Raw genomic sequence first — 22,263 nt, forward strand, 5'->3', positions numbered from 1 at the left:
GGTGTGCGCAGGCGCCGAGGAAGGCCTCCTGCTCCTTAACCTGAGGTTGGGAGTGAGCAGCATTGCTTTCTGCTGAGAATTGCATCCCTTTAGAGTCAGGCTTCACTATTGTAATCACCGAGAATAGACTCCTGTCCCGAGAACTTGCTGCAGGTTTTAAACTGTAATTCTAAAGCACAGGATCACCCCATTTGGAGAATATTACTAGCTTCAAAATTTTACAGATATAATCACATTTTTTTAAATAACCATCCACTTTGAGGCTTACACCAGATGTTCGTAGCTTTTTGCATACGGGATGAGCCAGCCATATAATAACTTATTTCTTGTGTCTTTATTTTGTTTTTCTTTTTCTAATAGTTAACAGACAGATCTAATTTTAATGAGCTCGGCCTTCACATTCCTTGGCATGGCTGTTACCAAAAGTGTGGGCAGTGATGGGTGGGAATGAGTACAAGCTGAGGATTGTTGCGCATGGCTAATGGGAGCAGGAAGTAATGTGGAATTATATGAACCATAACTTCTACTTCTGGATACATCCCTTCCTAAAGATAGAAAATCAGGAACTCAAGACAGAGGCTCCCACACCTATATCCAAAGTGGTATTCACAGTCCACAAAGGCTGCAACAACCCCCACACCCATCTCCACACGGATGGACGGACAGGATGCTTGGTATATGTGCATCTGTAGTACCCATCAGTCCTAACAAGGGTGGAATTCTGATTCCTGTACAAAATAGATTGACTTTGAAAACACTGTGTTGGTTAAATGAGGCAGATAGAAAGGGTCAAACATAACCGACTCCATCCGTTTATCTTATCTAGAATGAACAAATTTACGAAGACAGATGGTAGAAGAACGCTTGCCTTACCAGGGTGGACCACAGTGCAGGGTGGGCAATGTTAATCAGTGCAGAGCTTCTATTTGGGGTATTGACTCCTTTCTGGACGTGGACAGTAGTGAGGAAAAGAGTTGTTGAGTTGTTTAATACCATGGAACTGTGCCTTTAAAAATGGTTGAAATAGTAAAGTAAGATTTGTTATGTTATTCTAATTCTAGTGATATGCAAAAATATGAAATTATTGCTTGCATAAATATTAAACATAACTAACTTTTAATAATAAGATGGCAGCCCCAGCAAGTGTCTCTTTCTTCATGCAAAATTGGACAAAACAACCCTGGGGGAGTTTATGGGACTAAACTACATGGTAATATATGCCATATTTAAGCAATTACAAATTGTATCTTATTTTTTAAAGTATTTGCCCTGCTCCCGAGTGACAAGCCTGCTTAGTAACAATTCCTGGTTGCTAGGATATGCTTGACATTATCAGGGTTTTGTACCAATGCTGTCAGTGGGAATGCAACTACATGCCCATTGTAGCTACTAACTAGCTAGATTAAAAAAAAAAAAAAAAAAAAAAAAAAAAAAAAAAAAAAAAAAAAAAAAAAAAAACCGGAGTCAGTTCTCTGTATCCCATGGATTTACTGCTGGGAGAAATGAGAGTGAAGGAGCCAGCTCTGCTCCGGACAGCCCAAGGTAAAAGCACCATTGTCTCTAGACCTGCCTCTTTTCAGCAGGTCTAGAGAGCACTCAGAAGCCAGGCATGAAGAGAGCAGTCAGCTACACCTAGAACTCCAGTCACTCCTGCAGAGCCTAGCTGTGATCCACCTTGAAACAGTGGGACAAATCATCAAGAACAGGATGATTCAATGGCTGTTATTAATATAACCTTTATTCTTGTTAATAAGCAGCCTGTCTATGTAGTACTTACAAGGTGCTGAACCCTGACATAAATAAATACCCATGACTGAACTGTGGCTACCTATGCTTGGCAGCTTAGCTCACTGGATAAGGAACTTGTCTCTCTTTTTTGTTTGTTTGTTTGTTTGTTTCAAGACAGGGTTTCTCTGTGTAGCTTTGGAGCCTATCCTCGAATTCACTCTGTAGACCAGGCTGGCCTCAAACTCACAGAGATCCACCTGCCTCTGCCTCCCAAGTGCTGGGATTAAAGGCATGCACCACCGCTGTCCAGCAATTTGTCTCAGTATAATCCAGCAGTCACTGGTAGAACCTGGGCTCACATGTGTGTCACACCAGGGCCCATGTTCTTAATCATGAAGGCAATAGTTACATTAAAATTGTAGTCTCATTTCAAAAATGTTTTACTGTTTGATAAAGACTCAGGACCTTTAAATTTTTCCTAGTTTCTTCATAAGTGGATAAAGGGATTTACTTTTGCCAATTTATAAAATGTATTAAGTCACCTAAGTCTGAGGCTATGAAATGTGTATTAATTATGTATGTTTGTATTTTTGCAAAGTGCAGTAGTAGATTAAAAAAAAAATCACCAAGCCAGCAAGATGGCTGAGCTGGTTAAGGCAGTTACTGTGCAAGCCTGGCAACCTGACTTGAATTCTTGGAACTCACTCACAAGTGGAAAGAGAGAACTCATTCCACAAAGCTGTCATTTGACCTCCATGTGTGCACTGTGGCATGCACACCCACATGTTATTCACATACATGCACACAGTGATAGTAAGAAGTAAAATTAATAATTAATTAAAAATCCAACCAATAGAGAAGACAGTTCCAGGCTCATAAATGAGACAAAGGACAACTGACAGGATTTTGTGTGACTACAATTTTAATGTAACTGTTGCCTTCATTCTAGAGGCTTTCAGCTTTTTAGTTTTGGCCTTCTAGATTCAGCCATGGGGCATGCCTTTCCTCACCCCCAAGGCACTCTCTGGATGTACAAGGTCCCTTTCTCTTTGGGCATTGTAAGCTGGGCTGGGAAGCATTGGTAATGGGGATTATGACAGAGGAGTTGCCCAAGCAAAGCCTTGGAGTGTTGATGGGTTTTTCCTCTGTTGGATTATTAATAGTTGGAGTGATTAATGCTGAAGTGATGCTCAGACTCTTGGGGACAATAGTTGAAGGTCCGTAGTTAGTAACCTTGACACAGTCGGTATATAACCTGGGCACCCAAGTCTTTTTTTTTTTTTTTTTGAAACAGGATTTCTCTGTGTAGTAGTTTTGGTGCCTGTCCTGGAACTAGCTCTGCAGACCAGGCTGGCCTCAAACTCACAGAGATCCGCCTGTCTCTGCCTCCCGAGAGCTGGGATCAAAGGTGTGCGCCATCACCACCTGGCTTGGCACCCAAATCTTAATCTTCACTGTATCTTTTGCCTCTTCTCTTCCTTAGGAAAGAGATTCTCCCATTTGAGCAGTTCTTATGACTGTTTCTTAGCTTCCCAAGTTACTCCTGGAAATATTGACCTCTGGAAATATTCTTATTCTGCTTTCTCAAAGTCTACCTAAGAGTTTCAGAAACCCTTCAATCCATTGTACTAGCCTATGTGTTCTAGTATTATTTCATTCTAATAATAGCTCTTGGTGGACATCAAATCCAAAGCTTTTTAGTTTTGGCCTTCTAGATGCAGATGTGTGGCATCTAGATGAGCCCTGTTCCCCTGATGGAAAGAGGCCAGTCCTTTAAATCTCTGAGGTGAGGGGAAGCCACAGCATCCCAGAAATCAGATATAAGAAAAACAGAAAGAAATTTCACTGTCAGCAGAGTTCAGACTTTCACATTCTGCCCCATGTGTTTATTACAGTTGTGTAAGTACATGAATGTTGAAATGCTGTAACAGCATTAAGGATTTCTAGTCCCTGGCAGGGATGACAGCGGTTTTGCCACCATGTTCCCTGTGTCTTACTGGACACAGTCTCCAGCTGTATAATAAGTGAATGAGGCTTGATGACCTCACTGACTCTGATTTTAGGCCTGTGAAAAACTCACATGTTCAGCCCTCTCCACTATTTCCATGGCCATATCCAAAAGTTTAATAGAATGGATGGCTGATTTGAAGGCAATCTTTGCCATTTATTTTATTCCAGCATGGACTGTTTTCAGGTGTGTGTGTGTGTGTGTGTGTGTGTGTGTGTGTGTGTGTGTACACCATCGACCTCTGAACAGAACAATAGTCTATGTGAGGATATGACAGTGCATTTCCTGGTACCATAATTGTATCTTCAGACAATAAGGAAGCTTTGGAAGTTATTATTAATTCTCATTGTGAAAGCAAATCAATATTGAATTTGCTTCCTTTTGAGATGGTATAATGTCAGTCTTTAAAAGCAAATAGATAGTCTTGGACCAATGAGATGGCTAAGTGTGTAAAGAGGCTTGCTGTCAAGACTGCTGACTCATGTTTGATGACATAGTGTGTGTGTTGCGGGGGGGAGAAGAATGGACTGCCACAAGTTGTCCTTTGAACTCTTCATGTGGCCCCTGGCATGCATGCACCCATACCCACACATACAAATTAGTTCATTATGTAATAAAATCTATTTTTAAAACAGAGCATGTTTTCCTTGTGTAGACTGACAATGAACCAATAAACATAAGGCTAAATGTCTAAAAAGAGGGTCTTTGAGAGGTATTATACATTCATATTTATATACATAATAATCAAAGGGTGAAAAGAAACTAAAAGTCTCCAGATAAACAAAAATAACAGTAAGATGTTATTCAGCCTTTAAAAGGAGGTAAGTCTTGTCACATGCTCTAATGTTGACATATTTATAAATTCACTGGAAGACAGTTTATACCATGTGACTCCTTCTCTCAGGTATCAGAAATAAAATTCATAAAACACATGAGAGTCTCACAAGTCCAAGCATAGAATCAAGAGGCTATAAAGTAATTTTTATGGGAAAGTATCCCTTTAAGAAAACATAATTATATCTCCAAAGTCTACATTTACAAGATTAACTAGTTATGGTATAATGTGAATTTTATTCATGTATTTCAGTGACTTTCCTACACACAAACAGGACATTTTCATCTTTCTATTGCTGGTGTCTAATTTATATAAAAATCTGTGTAGAATTACAGTTTTAAAATACGCCTTTGCAATGCCTCCGCTGACAGGCCTTGATGCCAGCTTTCCAAGCACTTTTCAGGAACAGGGTGCTGCTGACCTGCCTTGCTGTGTTTGCAGCCCTGTCTCCAGCCCTTCTTGCTGTGCTGGACCCCAACAGTGAGCCAGACATGGTGCTCTCTTTCCTGCCCTCGCCCCATCTCTCCCTGACAGCTAGCTGTCCCCACTCCTTTTTGAGGCAAGATCTTAACATGTTGTCATAGCTGGGATAAAACTTGCTCTGTAGACCAGGTTGGCCTTGAACCCACAGGGATCGGCCTGCCTCTGCCTCCCCAGTGCTGGGATTAAGGGCGTGGGCCACCACACCCAGCCTTGCACATTTTCTTTATGGTCCACCTTCTGGACCTCCATTGGTCCACTTCTGTTTGTTTACTAACATGGCCAGGGCAGCTACATGAAAACATTATGGAATGTTTAATACACAAATGGCTGTTAAAACCTCTGATCCTTACAGCTGCTTCAAAACAAAAAGTAAAAGAAATAAGAAACGCACCCCTCAATAATTTAATTTACAAAGAAAATCTGAACATTCCCCCCTTTGGAAACGTAAGTAACAATTGTTACTTAATTGTTTCAATTTGTATCAGTGATGACTTTGAAAATCTATCAAGATCCTCTCCTCCTCTTTTCTCTCCCTCCCCTCCTCTCACCTCTCTTCCTCTTTCCTTCCCTCCCCACCTTCTCCCCTTTCCCATCCTGTCTCCTCTTTTATCTCCTACCCCTCCTTTCCTTCTCCCCTTCCCCTCTGTCCTCTTTTTTTTGGGGCGGGGGGGGGGGGGGGGGCGGGCAGTGTGCCAAGATCTCACTTCATATCCCAGCCTCACCCTGATCATTTCTTTGCTCTAACAACTTGTGTATCCTTACTAGGACTGAAGTCCAAATACATGTGAGTGTTTAATGCTTTCCTAAAAAGACAGAGTTGATGTTAATAAAAACATTGTCTCGTGTCTTCCTAGCAAGAAATGCCATCCCCAGACTACCTCAATACTTCCTGCTCTTAATAATACAATGTCAAGATGGTCATTAAAAAAAAAAAAAAAAAACCTTCATTTTCATGAACATGCATAATTTGGTTTTCTTTTTAACTTTTGTTCTTCTGTCATACATTTCATCCCAACCAAAATTTCCCCTCCCGCCACTCCTTTCAGGCACTTCCCCCATCTTCTGTCTCCTCCCAGATCTATTCCTCCTCTCCTTTGAAAACAAACAAACAAAAAAAGAATAGTCTTCTCAGGGATAGCCCCCCAGCATGACATAACAAGATGCAATAAGACGGGACACAAACCCTCATACCACAGCTGGAGGTGGCAGCCCTGTAGGAGGAAAAGGGTCCCAAGTGCAGGCAAGAGTGAGAGACACCCCCACTCCCACTGTTAGGAGTCCCGCAAGAACACCAACCTACATAACTAGTTTTCTTAACAGCAAATATGAACTGCATCCATGTTTAATTTTAGCTGAAAGTAATTTCAGTGTGTTTTTATTATGTCATGTAAAAAACACACAAAAGACTGTCCATCAATTAGCATAGAGTATAAGAATTTAACTTCCTGCCTAGATCATAGGCACAGATTTTGAAATACAAAATATATAAAGCATTAAGGGATAAATTTTTATTAATTTTCATTAATTTATTTTCCTTCTTTATAAATGAGAAAGTTAATGCACAGTCATAGATTTAAAGCTCATTTTTTTCCCGTAGGAACGTATCTTATCCACACAGGTGTTTTACATCACACAGGTGGAGTTGATCAGCAGAATGAACTTTCCATGGCTATTGAAATAATCATATATGCTAACACTCATTTTGCTGTGCTTGTCGGAGGCTGGTTCTGCTGATTGTATGGCTAACATCTGGAGGTCACATGAGGCAATAACTACTTGCAATTTGCTGCTTTTCAGAGCAGATACACCAACAGGCGAGCAAAGGGTAAATCCCATGTCTCTTCCAACACTCTCAGACTTAGAGTCTCATCATTGCCTTAGTTATTCATTAAGTCACTGAAAAGGTAAAAGGTCAATAAATATATTCTTTGTCCTCAAACAAACCTCCAGAGGACACAGAAATGTTCAGCAATGAAATCCCAGTGCAGGGATTTCAGGTTGGCCCCAGCTGCAAACACAGTTGGTGCTTTGTGAGATAGCTAGCATATTTGTGTCTCCCAGAATGTCATTTGGGAGACTTGTTTGTCTCTGAATATAGAAAAAGAAAACCATCGAGAGTGGTAGAGAAAGCCCAGGTATTCTCTGTCTCAATAAACAGTCACCATCTCTCAATTGTGCTCTGCAGATCTCTCTGGCATCTCCGATGGCATCAAGCAGATGTTTCTCTGCGGATTTCTTTAATACTGAATTTGCTAATGATGGTATGTTTTCATTCTGTTTCTATGATCATTCGTGTAGATTGGTGGCATTTCAAAGATGACTGTGAGGGAGAGAAGGAAGAAATGCAATCATAGAAAAGGACTAGCTGTTTTCTGTCCCAATAAACAGGAGGCAGGAGATCCATGACACAAATATTATGGAAATCAATATGGAAGCACTTCAAAGACTAGAAACAGAACTGCCAGGGCCAGCCAAGTGGCTCAGTAAGTGAAGCGTCTTGCCACCGATACTGGTGGCCTGAGTTCAATCCCAAGACCTTAATGGTGGCAGGCGAGAACTGATACCTGCCAGTTGTTCTCTGACCTCCAAATCCAAATCATGGCATATATGCTACACATGCACATGCGTGCACAGGTACACACACAGTCATACACACACAATAAGCAAATGTAACATGAAAATATAAAGGACCACTCTGTCATCAAACTGTACAACTGTTGAGTATATATGCCTACAGGAATCAAAGTTTGTACATAAATAAACACTTGTATTCCCGTGTTTGTCACAGCAACCAAACTGTGGCATCAGCATAGGTACCCATGAATAAACATAGGGAAACTTTGGCATATATACACAATGGGCTATTGAGCCACAAAGAGGAATTAAACCATGTGGTTTGTGGGAAAATAGATAGAGCTGGAGTTCTTCATGTCAAGTGAAATAGAGCAAATTCAGAGAGGTAAGTGTCATGTGTTTTCCTTTAATATGAAGCACAGAAAAAAAAGACATGGACACTGAAGGAGGCTGTTAGGGAAGAAGCGGGAACTGGGGACACGGGCAAGGAAGCTAAGAGGGGGTCATGAGAGGGAATATGATCAGAGTGTATTTTATACATGGATGGGAACAACCTGATGAAAACTCTTGTTTTGTACATTTAGTACATATTGAAGTACATATTGATTTTTTAAATCAGAAAAAAAAATGGTTTGTCTTCTTTTAAATAGTGGTTTCTATTGAGGATAAATAGGTTGTTCTTTTTTTTGTTGTTTTTTTGTTTTTTTGAGACACAGGGTTTCTCTGTGTAGCTTTGCGCCTTTCCTGGAACTCACTTGGTAGCCCAGGCTGGCCTCGAACTCACAGAGATCCGCCTGGCTCTGCCTCCCGAGTGCTGGGATTAAAGGCGTGTGCCACCACCGCCCGGCAATAGGTTGTTCTTTATGGTCAAAGATTATACTGATCATAGCATTTTTTAAAAATCTGAAGACAGGACTGTATTCTGTGCCTCTGGCCTTTGTCTCAGAGGCCACTGTTGGTTTTCATTACTGTCCTTTTTGACCTCTGCTTGACTAAATCTCTTACTCACAATGTCCCCTCATTCCCTATGGTGTCTTACCTGTCTTACCCCATGCCATTGTTGGAGGCTATGGCTCTCCTCACATTGCTTTCTTTTCCTGGTCTTGCAGTTGAACCACAAAAGACCTCTTAAGTTCAGTCAAATTGAATGGCTGTGAATGTCACCTGATTTCAAGTAGATGAAAACCATGATTATAGCACTTCAAAATCTGCACTTAGATGACATAACCAGAAATATAAAACCGCCCCATCTTCTAAATGTGGAGAGCCCAAGTATCAAAAATATTAACTCACTAACCATTCTTTCCAGCAGGAAGTTGGGATTCAGTACTAGTGTTCTAGAGATGATGTGGAGGCCTGGTAAGGTGGCTTTCCTGTTGTCTGTTAATCGTCTTCTATTTCCATTGCATAACTAACACATCATTTCCTGAAGATTAGTTAAACTTAAGTCATTTGTTAAGCTGTTAGTAGGATGAGTTGCTTCTATGGTAAGCGACAATTGACAAATATGTACTCTAAAAGGACTTTGTTTTTTAAATTTTTCTTTATAGTGTAGAGAAACCTAAGGGAGAGTCACTATCCTTTGGGGACCTGGCCATGAGGAGACGGCCCTGGGGATGGCCCCACACACCCATGTGCATATGGGCAGCACTAATTGCACTCAAGAAGGCTGTGAAGGTGTGAGGATCTGAAGTTAGTGGTGCTAGAGGAGCTGGAGGAGAGGAATGGTGGATGAATATGACTAGAATACATTGTATAAATGCATGAAATAAGAAATGATGGATAAAATTGCTATAAACAGGAAAAGAGAAAAAACTGAAAGATGAGGAAAAGGTACGATTTATATTATCTGTTTAATAGTTGGAACCTATTAAAGACAACAATTTCTTATTTTTAAGATTTCTAGGGTACTTTATGCAACATTAAAAATATGTTAGTCATGAGAATAGATTTGTTTCTGAGAGACATCTGCCATGTGCATCAATATTTGTAGAGAAACTGGTCCAGCAATACATGCTACTAAATTAGAGAGCTATAATAATAATAAAAAAATGACGGTACTGCACAGTTCATGACATTGTCATCTTGGATTGCATACTCAAATACCTTTGAGGATTTAAAAAGGGTCACTTTGCAGAGACTTCTTGATCTAATTTGTCATCTTCAAGCTAAACTAGAATGCCTTTGTTTCTGTCCAGAATAGAACAGGAATCTGCACATGATTTGGAGTGTTCTCCTAAGTATTCCTCCCAAATGCTGCTCATAACTGCACCTTTCCAATTTTTCACTGCACATCTCTGTAATAAGTATTGTTGTGGTACAGTGAGTATTTAGAAATACATTACTTGAATCTGTTGAGAACTTTACTCAACCAATTAAAATAGAATATCCACTCTTCCAGTGCACAGCTGTTGGTGAGGGACAGGAAGGCTCTTGTCCTTACAGAGTTTATACTCAACAGGGAGAAAAGTGGTAAGAACAACAGCCTGGTGTGAATGACAAACACTAATGGGGGCACAGGGCAGGTTTTAGAGGTTCGGGGGAAACAATATGTTTATAGTCATATAAAATCAGAGAAGGCTCCAATACAATAGACACCACAGTCCTATGAAAGTAGAAAGTAGAAATTCTCAGACAATGGGGTCTAAGAGAACAGGGCTAGCCACATCCTCTCCTCCCACTGAAGCTCAGCATTTTTCTACAGCGAATCCATGTGCTCAGTAATACATTCTGTTACCTCTCTCGGCCTCTTTTCCTTATTCTGGCTTCATCTCATTTTATCTCAAGCCCAAGAATAGCACAATTCCCTCTGATACATTGGCCAGATCTTGGTGTGATACTGTGATGGTTCTCTTGGATTTAAGCACATGTGGCTTAGAGATTGTAAACTTGTCAATGATGTGGGATGACTGGATGTTGACCGGTTGATTGGTAAGTGACTGAGTGTGTAAGGAGAGAGTGTAACCATCAGCTGGGAAACCATGGGCCAAGGCAAACAGTGGGTCCTGACTGCTCTACTTCTTCCTGTCACTTAAGGAGCATCTTTAGCACACTTCTTCAAATGTGGAGAAGCTGAACCTGATGCTCCTTGGAAGTCTCAAGTCCTGCACTTGGGTGCCGATATTTGGATAATTTGAGAAAGCTCAGTCACCTTCTGGAAGGTACAGCTGTGTTTCTCCACTGGATAAACAGACCGTTGTGCAGTACTTCCAGCAACTTTCCTAGAAACGACCCCGATGAGTTCAAAAGCAACCAAAAAGTGATTCGATTTTATAAAGGCCAGACACTTCTGTTTACGGTGTACTAGTTTACAAAATGAAATGTCCCAAACCATAACTCTGTGTGCCTCAAGGTTCTCCTACCGTGGAGTCTCCTTCTCACAGCATTACATCTCACTGTTTGTTTGTAAGAACAGAGTGGGGATAAAAGGATCCCATCTGCCAGTTTCTGTGATGCTGGGGGAAGGCGGCAGCATTTTTCAAAACCACTGATTAGCTCAGCTCCAGCTGTGCAGCCCCACGCCCTGCTGTGAGATTGAGAGGGAGTCCTGGGACAAGTTTATATTGGCTTGAATTTATAGCTTTTCTTCTAAATTACATTGTGATGTTGTGACTTTGTGTTATAGCCTGTACAACATGGAACGATAACTCAAGGGAGTGATCACTGGTGTACTATGTTTGGCTCTTTTAAAGAAATGTTAACAGCTAAGTGATGAGAGGAAAACTGAAGCAAGAATCGAATTAACTAATTACTTAATGAGAGAGTTCACTGACTCCAATTCCATGTCTATGAGGACCTGGCCTGAAAAATATGTTCAGAGTAGTAAGCCAATAGATAATAATGCAATCCACTCAAATTGTGTGTGACTTTTGACACACCTATCGCTGAAATAGCTTCAAAGCTCCATGTCAGTTTTCACAGAGGAAGAGCATGTTCGGAAGGACAAAACTAGGGTGATGTCACGGAGCTCTGACATCTCCAGAAAGAAAGTGGCCAAACAATGACAGTGGTTACCTTTCGATAACTGATGACAAGTTCACAATTTTAAGGTAAACATTTGGTCCTTGGCTTTTCCCCTGTTCTCCTGTACACCCTAACATGGCGGGGGTGGGGGGCGGGAAGGAGGAGAATCTTAAAGCCTTTCCTCGTCTTGAGTGAGGCAGGTTGGATGAAGTCGGGTAATGCTGTGGGTATTTGTGCTTTGTGGACAGCTCATCTATCAACGCAGGGTCAGGTTTTCAGGCATCTACTGAGCACTAATCACTGTGGAAAGACAGAGGGGAAGAAGAGGCTCTGTACCAGGGCTTGCAGAAGATGCTCAGCTACTGGCAGCAACAGTAGGAGGGAAGAACTCTCTGTCAAGACTTGAAGAAAGCTGGCCCTGGTAGCCAGGAAACACCTTTCAGTCTTGTCAACATTAACTAGAAGTAGCTTGATTATCTCGGCGGTTTTGTTTGAACGAACATGTGCAATGCACACTAACAGTTAGGAATCTTTGAAGGTCATCTTGAAAGTCTAGGGTCCTCTTCAGTTAGGTGAATTATTTTGATTATGGTAATCATAATCTTTGCATAGAGCAGTAGCTCTCAACCTTCTTAATGCTGTGACCCTTTAATACATTTCCTCATGTTGGGATGACCTCCAACCAGAAAACTATTTTATTGCTATTTCATAACTGTAACTTTGGTACTGTTATAAATCATAATGTAAATATCTGATATGTAATATATTTGATATGTGACCCCTGTGAAAGGGTCTTTCTACCTTCAAAGGGGTTGCAACCAATAGGTTGAGAACTGCTAGTCTAGACAGAAAGACAAGAAACAGGGTGCTTCAGCAGGTATTTTCAAAAGCAACATTAATTTTAATGCCAAATAAAAATGCTTTTCTTCATAAATAAATGTGTTATGTTTAATAAAGCTGACTGAAGAGTGCCTTCTGTCTCTTAGTCATGGTTGGGAGGTGTAAAAAAGGGTTACCACAGGCCAATGTGGCTAGCCTATAGCCCTGAAAGGCATAGATTTGTGTTTAAGCAAGAGACTGAATCTGGAAAGAACAGAAAGAGGCTCACAGGTAGCACCTAGTTCTTTATGCAACTGAAGTAAATAGAAGTTACTTCTCAACAGAAAGTCATGGAAGCCAAAGTCATACATGGTCTCCTTAACCAGCCTTTAAGTCTGAACAGCAAAGACAGGCTAGCAATTGAAATTTTCTATCAGATCAGGCTTGTTATGTTTTTTTTTTTAAATATGAGAGTGACATGTTCATGCATCTAATGAGCTAGCTTGAGCAAAATAAAAATATATTTAAGGACAGTATATGAGTGTGTTGAAAGAGGCTGTGAGGAGACACTCACTAGAAATCTGTTTCAGTAGACCAAAGTGGGGAAAAGAGAGAACAAATGGAAAACACCCAGTGTACTTGTTGGGAAAATTCAGAAAATACTTTTAAAAGTCTGTTCAAAGTGTTCTGGTGAGAGAATTAATAAGACAGGATATATATATATATATATATATATATATATATATATATATATATATATATATATATATATGGATGGTATGAATTTAATGCATTCGACTTTTGGAGGAATGTTTGAGATGCCAAACAAAATTGAAGGTAGGAAATGAGGGTCTAGAGCTTAGATTGATGATGGAATAAAATTTAAGAGCCGTTAATCTTACCTGAAGGGCAGGCCCGGGAAGAAAAGCTGCCCATCAGGAGAGTGACAGGAACATGGAGACAGAGGGGAGGAATGTCATGAAAGCAGACCGCTGTCTTGAGATGCGAGGAATACATGGTAGGTGCCACAAGTGAGCAAAATGAGGCCATTGGATTTGGGAGCTGGAAGCAAGATGACCACAAAGCTTTGGAAAACGGACTCAGTGCAGCAGTCAGATTTCAGCCCTAGCTGGAAACTGTGAGTGAACAAGTGTGTGTAGCAAGTACAATTGAGGCTTTCAATACACGTCAACTCAAGAAAGCGATGAGGTTGCCATATTAGTTAACTCAGCTCGTCATCGTTGTGACATAATACTCTACAGGAGACAAACACAATGAAGAAAGGATTTATTTTGGGTCACACTTTGAGGGTACATTACACCAAGGAGGGAAGATCATGGCGGCAGGAGCTCGAGGCAGCATTGCATCTCCAGTCAGAAAGAATAGAGATGAATGCTTATGGTCATCTAGCTTCCTCCTCTTTATTCCATCTAGGACCCGAGTCCAAGGAATGAAGCCACCCTCCTTTAGAGTGAGTCATCAGTCCTAAAGGTCTCAATCATCCCTTGATCAAGATTAGTCCCTTACAAACATGCCTAGAGACTAACCTAATCATAATAAGTCCCGGCAGGTGGGTGACTCCAGATCTTTTCCAGGTGACAATAAATGCTAATCATAGCTGGGGGGAAAGATATTTAAAAATATTATTTCAACATATAAACTGACAAAAGAGTTCAAGAAGTAGAGAGAAACAAAACAATGACAAGCAAGAACTCAAAAAAAGAGGGAACAGGAAGTGATGGAGAAGCTGAGAAAGCAGCATGCTTTGATGACTAACAAGGTAGAAGTAGGTTCCCATTCCCTTATGTGTGATACTAGCATTCAAGAGGCAGAATCAGAAGGTTCACATGTGCAAGTCTAGCCTGGGCTATCTGGAGAGTTGAGGCCAGTTTAGGCTATGTAGTAGGACCCTATTTGGAGATAGATGGCTCTATCTATCTATCTATCTATCTATCTATCTATCTATCTATCTATCTATCTAGTTAGCTAGCCATCATCTATCTAGGAATCTTGTGTCTAGGAATGAAAGGATTGGGACAAAAGGTTGGTGACTTAAGAACAATCTATAAAGGATTGAAGAAAAAGAACTGAGAAATTGAATAGCTCCTACTTAGTGGTGGCTGCATATAGAAACTGCAATGAAGCTGATCTACATTGTCCTCAATTATAATGAAAAAAAGAACCAGAAACAGAAAAAATGAAGGATTTGTTGTTCTGGCATTGGAGATCATAAATGTGAAGATCAAGATGGAGTGAGGTGCTCAATGTGGATGGGTAAGAGTATCATGATTGTTCTGTATACAAGGAAAGATTTAAGTTAAGAAAGGGAAAATATTTTGGGAAAACAATGAAGAGTCAAAACTTTGAGACAAAGCAGTGGACTTTCTGAAACAGTTTGGTGCAGAGGAGAGATTGAGAAAAGCAGAAGGACAGGAAATGAGATCTGAGAAAGGACACTGAGCATTGGAGGTGGGGCAATCAGAGGCCATTGCCTTGAGTGCAGCAGCATCAAAAGACTTCCTGAGCAAGTGGGGGCTGTGCTGGGTCTCAAAAACTGGTCAGATTTATAATGGGGGGATAGGAAGATGGTCTGTAGTCTACTGTTGCTGGAGGGCTTCTCTCCAGGTTCCCAAGCCCCGCAGTCCCACAATCCACTTATAAAATAATCACTCAGACACTTATATCACTTATAAACTGTATGGCCGTGGCAGGCTTCTTGTTAACTGTTCTTTTATCTTAAATTAACCCATTTCTATAAATCTATACCTTGCCACGTGGCTGGTGGCTTACCGGCGTCTTCACATGCTGCTTGTCCTGGCGGTGGCTGCAGTGTCTCTCCCCTCAGCCTTCCGCTTCCCAGAATTCTCCTCTCTCCTTGTCCCACCTACTTCCTGCCTGGCAACCTACTTCCTGCCTGGTCACTGGCCATCAGTGTTTTATTTATATAGAATGATATCCACAGCAGTCTACACCAGAGAAGGGGAGATACTGAAAGAGTTTTCATGAGACTTGAGAAGGGACATCTGTGTAGAAAGGAAGTGAACTGACCATGGGGAAGTTGTATGCTGCAGTTAAGGGAGATGAATATATCTCAACAAGAATAGACAACATTGAAATGGCCCTGTAGAATAACAGTCTTCTTCTACAGAGCAATCCAGGAACCACAAGAGAACACTGAGCTAGGGAATGTCATGAGTTGCATGATGCTTTTGACAGTTATCTGGACAGAGACTCTGCAAGTCATTGCAGAGAGGCTCATCCAGAAGTCTCAGGAAACAGGATCCCGGTGGAGGCCTGGTATTTGCAGCAGTGATGTGAATAGAGACAGCTTCAAGCAAGAGGGAGCAGCATCAGGGGCTGGGGTGATGACTTCGTTCTTCAAGTGCTTTCCAGAAGAGCATGAAGAGCTGAGTTTGGACCTTCTGCCTCGATGTAAAATTCTGGATACATGTAATCCCAACTGGGGAGGAGAAGACATCTCTACAGCTTGCTGGACAGCTGTTCTAGCCATCAGTTAACTCCTGGTTCAGTAAGGGACCTTGTCTCAAAAAAAAAAAAATAAGGTGGAGAAACACCTGAAATTAACCACACACACACACACACACACACACACACACACACACACACACACACACGACACACCCACATACACACTGATACAGAAGGTAAAGTTACAGAGGTTCTAACAAGACAGCAGATAATAATCTTTCCACTGAGGACTGTGAAGAAACAAGAGAAGGGAGAGCCAAGGAAGGAAGGGCTCCTTCTGGATGTTGCTTGTTTGTGTTGTGGGGAAAATGAACAAAAACATGTTCCATAGGAAGTCATGGGATGTGAAAAGCACATAAACAGAGTTGCTATCATGTTTTCTTTTACTAAAACTGACATGTAGAGAAGCCCTCAGCTGACCAGAGACCACCAGTAGCTGACTTCTTATGGCATGGAGAAGACCGAGGCTGGGTGATTCATTTGGTCCTTTGGAGCAGTGGCCTCTGGTGAACGGAGTCTGTGAATGATGGCTGTGTTCCAATTAACAACTTTCAAGGGAGGGTAATATGAAAAAGACCATTTAATCACACCTTGAGTTTTTTCAGTCACGGCTGCACATGGGTAGCAGACACCATGCTGAGAATACTACCTTTGATTGCCAAGCATAAATTTTTAAAGGCATTTTTCTTCTTCCTAATAAGTTAAAAATCGGGGTCTTTTTTTTTTCTGTATTGCATCTAAGAGAAAATACCCAAAAAGTGCCTGAATGGACCTGGTTAAAATTTTTAATTAGTTTTGATGATTCCTAGTTACTTAGGTTGCGGGGAAAATGCAGATTAATGGATATTTTAAGTGAAATTTACTGTGCAGTAGATTTACAACTGAGACAGACAGATCAATAGCAACTAAGAGTAGGGAAGATAATTTCTGAAATGATTATTTCATGGAAAAAATATGGCAGACTTTTATGATATTTTTCCCTAAAGTATTTCCTTCATTTTTTGGAATTGGAATGTGACTTCTTAGAACATATTGCTTTATAATTAGATGGAAGTATGCTATGGGGGGGTATTCTTGCTTCACGTCAACTTTGCTCTCATTTTTAGATGATATTGCCTCAAAAGCAAGACTAGATGTTGGGCAGCTACAGCTGGTGTTTTCCTTGTGTAGAGTATGATTCACATTAGCTTTTCTCCATGTACAGTGTAATTTACACATTTTACTTTAGTTCTATATTGGGATCTCTGATTTGTAAGTGGATTATCAAGTCCCTAACTACTCCTCTTTATTCTTTACAGAATAAGCAATCAGGTGATGCCTTAATTTCTTTGAGTTATCCTAAAAGAGGATTGATGTCAGATGCCACAACAGCTTAGAAAGGCAAACGTGATCATCCACAACCCTACAGCCTAGAAATCTGAAAGCCAAGTGTCTTCTGGGCCATCTTGCCTGCTGAAATTCTATGTACATATTTGTGCTTGCTTTTGGTACAGGCTATGATGTCGCAGGGCCTGTAGTTACATCACGGCAATGCCTGCATCTGTATTCTAATCGTGTTCTTTGTCTCTCTGCTTCTTCCATGACTTCATGCTCAGACCTTCATTTTTCTCTTATGAGGACACTAGTCATCTGATGTAGAGCCTACTCTAAATCCTAAATCATTCCTACTTGAGATCCCAGGCTGATTCCATCAGCAAAGACAGTGTATCTACCCGAATACTGACTGCTGTTCAGTTGAGGAAGAGACAACCATTTGGAGGAAAGGGACAGTATTCAACTCAAAACAAGTGGTAATAAAATGTCTCAGACATGTAGTATTTTAGTTTGAAAATTGTCAGCCAGACCAGCTGTAAAGGGAAGAGCCTGCTGGAGAGAGAGGCCAAAAAATGTGGAGTCCTCAGGATGCAACACAGGAAGTGGTCTGGCAGGGGAGTACTCCCTCAGGATCTGTGTGTCCCAGAGAGGATTTACAGGATGAACTTGCAGCAAGTTCCTTGGCCTTGTATATGTCTCCATGGTCTCCTGACTTTTCAATAAATGAGAACGAAAAAGCAAGCTCCACCCTGAAGGCTAAAGCATAACTCTTCGTACACTAGACTGGACCGAAGCAAGGATACAATGAGTGTTCAGATGTATGTCATTCACTAGCCAACAAGTGAGTGACACCTAATGCTAGTATCACATAAATGCATTTGCTCAGTGAACCTCACACATGTTGGTAACGTCAGCAGGTACACGGGGATTCAGACATTTGTATAAAATATGTAGTTCAAGTTTTCTGTGGCTTTCTGAGCATAGCAAGTGTTTTGTAAACATCTGTTTGGTTCTGGACTCTGTCTAGGAAGTCACTGAACCAGAAAACAGAGAAAGTCTTGCTAATCACTGGTTCAGTAGTTATGATCAAGCCACATACTTGATTATTATTCCTACTTTTCCCAAGGAAATTTCCTTCTTTAAAAATATATGTGTGTGTGTGTGTGTGTGTGTGTGTGTGTGTGTGTGTGTTTGTGTACATACACACATGCAAACATACCACAGGACACTGTGGAAGGCAAAGGAGAACCCCCAGAAGTTGGTTCTTTCTTTCCACTGCCTGGGTTCCATGGATAGAATTCAGGTCCTCAGGCTTGGCAGCAACTCCTGCCCCCACCCCCCATGCCTTTCTTAATTTCTGTAGGAGAACTGAATCTTCTTAATAACACTATTGTACTTGTATAGTGCATATAATTTGTAATCCTCTTCATTCTGTCTTTCAAAACCTCTTCAGTTTAGTCCACATAGTTGTAGACTACAAAGTTGGTTTAGAAAAATTAACTGATTTTTTTTAGATCCATGGTGGCCAGCTTGTGGACTTAAGTTTAAGCTTTCTGTCCTACGTTACTTGCTTTATAAATAACGAAAAGGGGAAAGCATTGATGGGTATATACTAATTGTATCTTGGACTTCAGTGGCATGAAAAATTAAGATAAGCATTCTATATAATGGAAAGATATAGCTTTCAAAGCCAGAGACCTGGCATTTTAGCCTCTACTGCCTGATTTGAGCTGGAAAAAGGTGGTCGGGATTTGGGAAAGTCAACTGACTGTGGAGTGGATCCTCACTTTTCAAGCTCATGTGGTGTGTTTCAGATGAAGGAGCTCTGGTCTATAACACAAAAATCCTTCTGTCACTTGGGGAGATTTCATTTTCTGGAAATCAGCCGATTCTGGCTCATGGAGCAAACGTGTTTGCATAACATGCTGGTTGCCATGTGTTTGGGAGATGTCCCCATATGCCATTGTTGACACAACAGTGATGGTGCTTTTAAATGTTGAGACTATGAAAATGTAATGTGATTGGATTTGGACACGGGCCTGAAACAGACCACCCATTGTATTTATTTTGCTGCCAAACAGGTCAAACAATTTCACTCATGGAGCTTTGAACCTTTTTGATAGGAATACTTCACATTTCACTTTAAATCCATGCTGAGTTGTGCTGAAATATTCATCTTGAGAACTAGATTCTGTGGGGCTTTTTTTCTTCACAGACCTTTCACTTTTGTTAATTTTACTTTGGGAACTTATTTTGGAAAAGAAGTCATCCTGTCTAGATGGGGAAGGAGACTTGGTTAAAGCCTGCCTTGGGGATTTAACCAGGCCCCCGTGTACCCCTCAGAGCAGTCTTGTACTTTACAGCCTCTCATGAGTGTGTCCCCTAGATCTCATGACTAGGATCTGCCTTCTTCCCTTTCTTCCTGCCCAGCTGCACACACCTTCCATCTGTCTCACCAGACCTATGCTGCACCTCAGGGATTGGCCTGGAGCATGGCATGGAACAGGCGTTCAGAAAGTGCTTACAGATGTGAAGTGCATGGCCCATGTCAGTACCACGAGTGAAACTGGCTCCAGGCTCCTTTCTCAACTGCTCCACTCTCTTGGTCACACAGATGGGAATTCCTCAAGTCTTACCGGGCCAAGCAGAGTGTAAAACACATGCAGCATGTCCTCTGTAGGGATAAGGAGAAGGTGTTTATTTTCCTCATGGTGTTGAAGGTTTCAGCCCATGCTTGCCTGGCTCTTTGCTTTGGGAGATGTAAAGAAGCGTAACTGCTCATCTCACTCCCAGAAATCAAAACAACCAAAGGAAAATAAAAGATAAAATAGCAATGGGCAGGTACTGTGTCTTCAGTGTCCTCTCCAAGGCTACATGGCCACTTACCTAAAGACTTCCACTGAGGCTCCATCATATCTTAACAGCATCTCCACAGGGACTAATTCTGGCAGATGGAATTCTGGGAGACAGGAAAGACCCTGATGTGAGAAAAACAAGTGGTTGGATCTCAGTCCTTCCTCTTCTTAGAAGATTGAGGAAAGAACTGTCAACAGTGAGCCTGGCTATCCTTCTGGCCCAAGCCTAAGAGGGTGAGCTGCCCAGTTGCCCAAGATATCTCATAAACATGACTCCAGGCCCCTCCAGATGACACAGTATGGAATCACTATTTTCATTTTCCTTTATTCTGATAACTCTCACATGACCTGATTCAGCATTCAGATGCATAAGGAAGTCCTAGTTCTGATATTCCAGTTGCCCACAGTGAAGAAGAGGACAATGGACATTGCTCACAAACTGTGATTTTTCTTTTAGGTATCACATGAAATCCTCAATTTGCCTCATGTATCTATTCTTTGCCCAGGGTACTTCAAATTCTGTTCACTTTCACTGAAACCTCAAATTCCCTGAGTGACAGTTTATTCTAGGATGTACTAGGAATACTGACTCCAAGAGGTACCATTTTGACTAGAGTGTAGTGATAAACACTACTGAGCAATGGTTGTTCAGGAAAAGGCTCTCAGAGATTTCTAGTAGCTCACAGCTATAGAAGCATGTCATTAATTCCTCAGCAATCTTTTTATTTTAATGGCAGCATAATGTTCTTATTCTCCTTTGAACTCTCCAGAGATCCTCCTTTTATTTTTTTCATGCCTTTGTGCATGGAGTCTCTCTCTCTCTCTCTCTCTCTCTCTCTCTCTCTCTCTCTCTCTCTCTCTCTCTCTCTCTCTCTCTCTCGTGTGTGTGTGTGTGTGTGTGTGTGTGTGTGTGTGTATGTGTGTTTGTGGGTTTGAGCATGCATATGAGGATATCCAAGGCTGGTGTCAGGGGCCTTTCTGGATTTCTCTCCACCTTTTTCATTGAGTTCTCTCAATTGAACCCAGTGATGATCAATATGGCTTGTCTAGATGGAGAGCTTGGTCCAGGGACCCCCAGTCTCCACTTTCCAAGTGTGCTGGAATTTCCCACTGTGTGAACCACCACACCTTCCTGGCGATATGGAGTCTTCTCACTTGTGGCTTGTACAGCAAGTACCTTAACCACAGAGCTTTCTTTCCAAACCCAGAACTGTGTCCTCTATCATTTTTTTTCTGCAGGAAGGTTAGCTTCATTGTCAAGCATGTGGACTTAGAGCCACAGTGCTCAGATTTCAACCTTAGCCCTTCCACTTACTAATCGTGTAGCCATGAGTGAGCAAATTACCCTTCTTATGCTTCAGTTTCCTTACCTATAAAATGGACCAAATAATAGTACCTAATAAATAGGGACTAGTAATAGTATTAAATGAACTATATTATTATAAATATATAAAATGCTGCATGTCAAAACTGCTTAATACATTGTGGCTAATATTAGTTTTTATTTCTGGATAGCCCCAAATTATTCACTGCTATGGTAAATCCTCTACTGTCAAATTCCCATAAACATGTGGAATTGAGGATACAAATAGTATTCCAAACAAAATTCAGAAGCAAAGGGAAAGCTTGAGTCTCACAGATCTCTTACTGTGCTTATTAGTAACATATGAAAGATTTCAGAGGTTTGAATGGGTCCAGTACGTTCATCTTGAACCACACTGCAAATGAGTGAGTGTCACAAAGAATACCCAGAGCCCTTTTCAACATGAGCATCTAGGTTTGGATTAGCTTCTGCTCTGTGTTGCTGTTCACTCATGCCCTCACATCTGCATTTAGTACATGTTTGGAGACTGTGATAAATTTTACTTAAACTTTAGAGCACCTAAAACTAGCCAAATGCCGCCTTTGTTTACCAAAACACCAAAACTGTAGCAAGCTAGATTTTGTGAAGAATGAATGATACTCTTTGAACTAAGTGATGTCATTAGTGTTCAGAACCTAAGTAGTTGTAGGGATTTAAGAACCAGCATGCTGAACTTATACCCCAAAATAATCATTTAAGAAAAAGTATGGTATTATTTAAAAAAATAGGCCTCCAGGGGCTGAAAGATAGCCCCATCGCAAAGCCCCATCTTTGTGTCTCTGCAAACACAAAGACCTGAGTTAGGTATCCAGAATCCACTTAACAAAGTCAG

The sequence above is a fragment of the Peromyscus maniculatus genome, chromosome 11 (assembly GCF_049852395.1).
Source record: "Peromyscus maniculatus bairdii isolate BWxNUB_F1_BW_parent chromosome 11, HU_Pman_BW_mat_3.1, whole genome shotgun sequence".
NCBI classification, from domain to species: domain Eukaryota; kingdom Metazoa; phylum Chordata; class Mammalia; order Rodentia; family Cricetidae; genus Peromyscus; species Peromyscus maniculatus.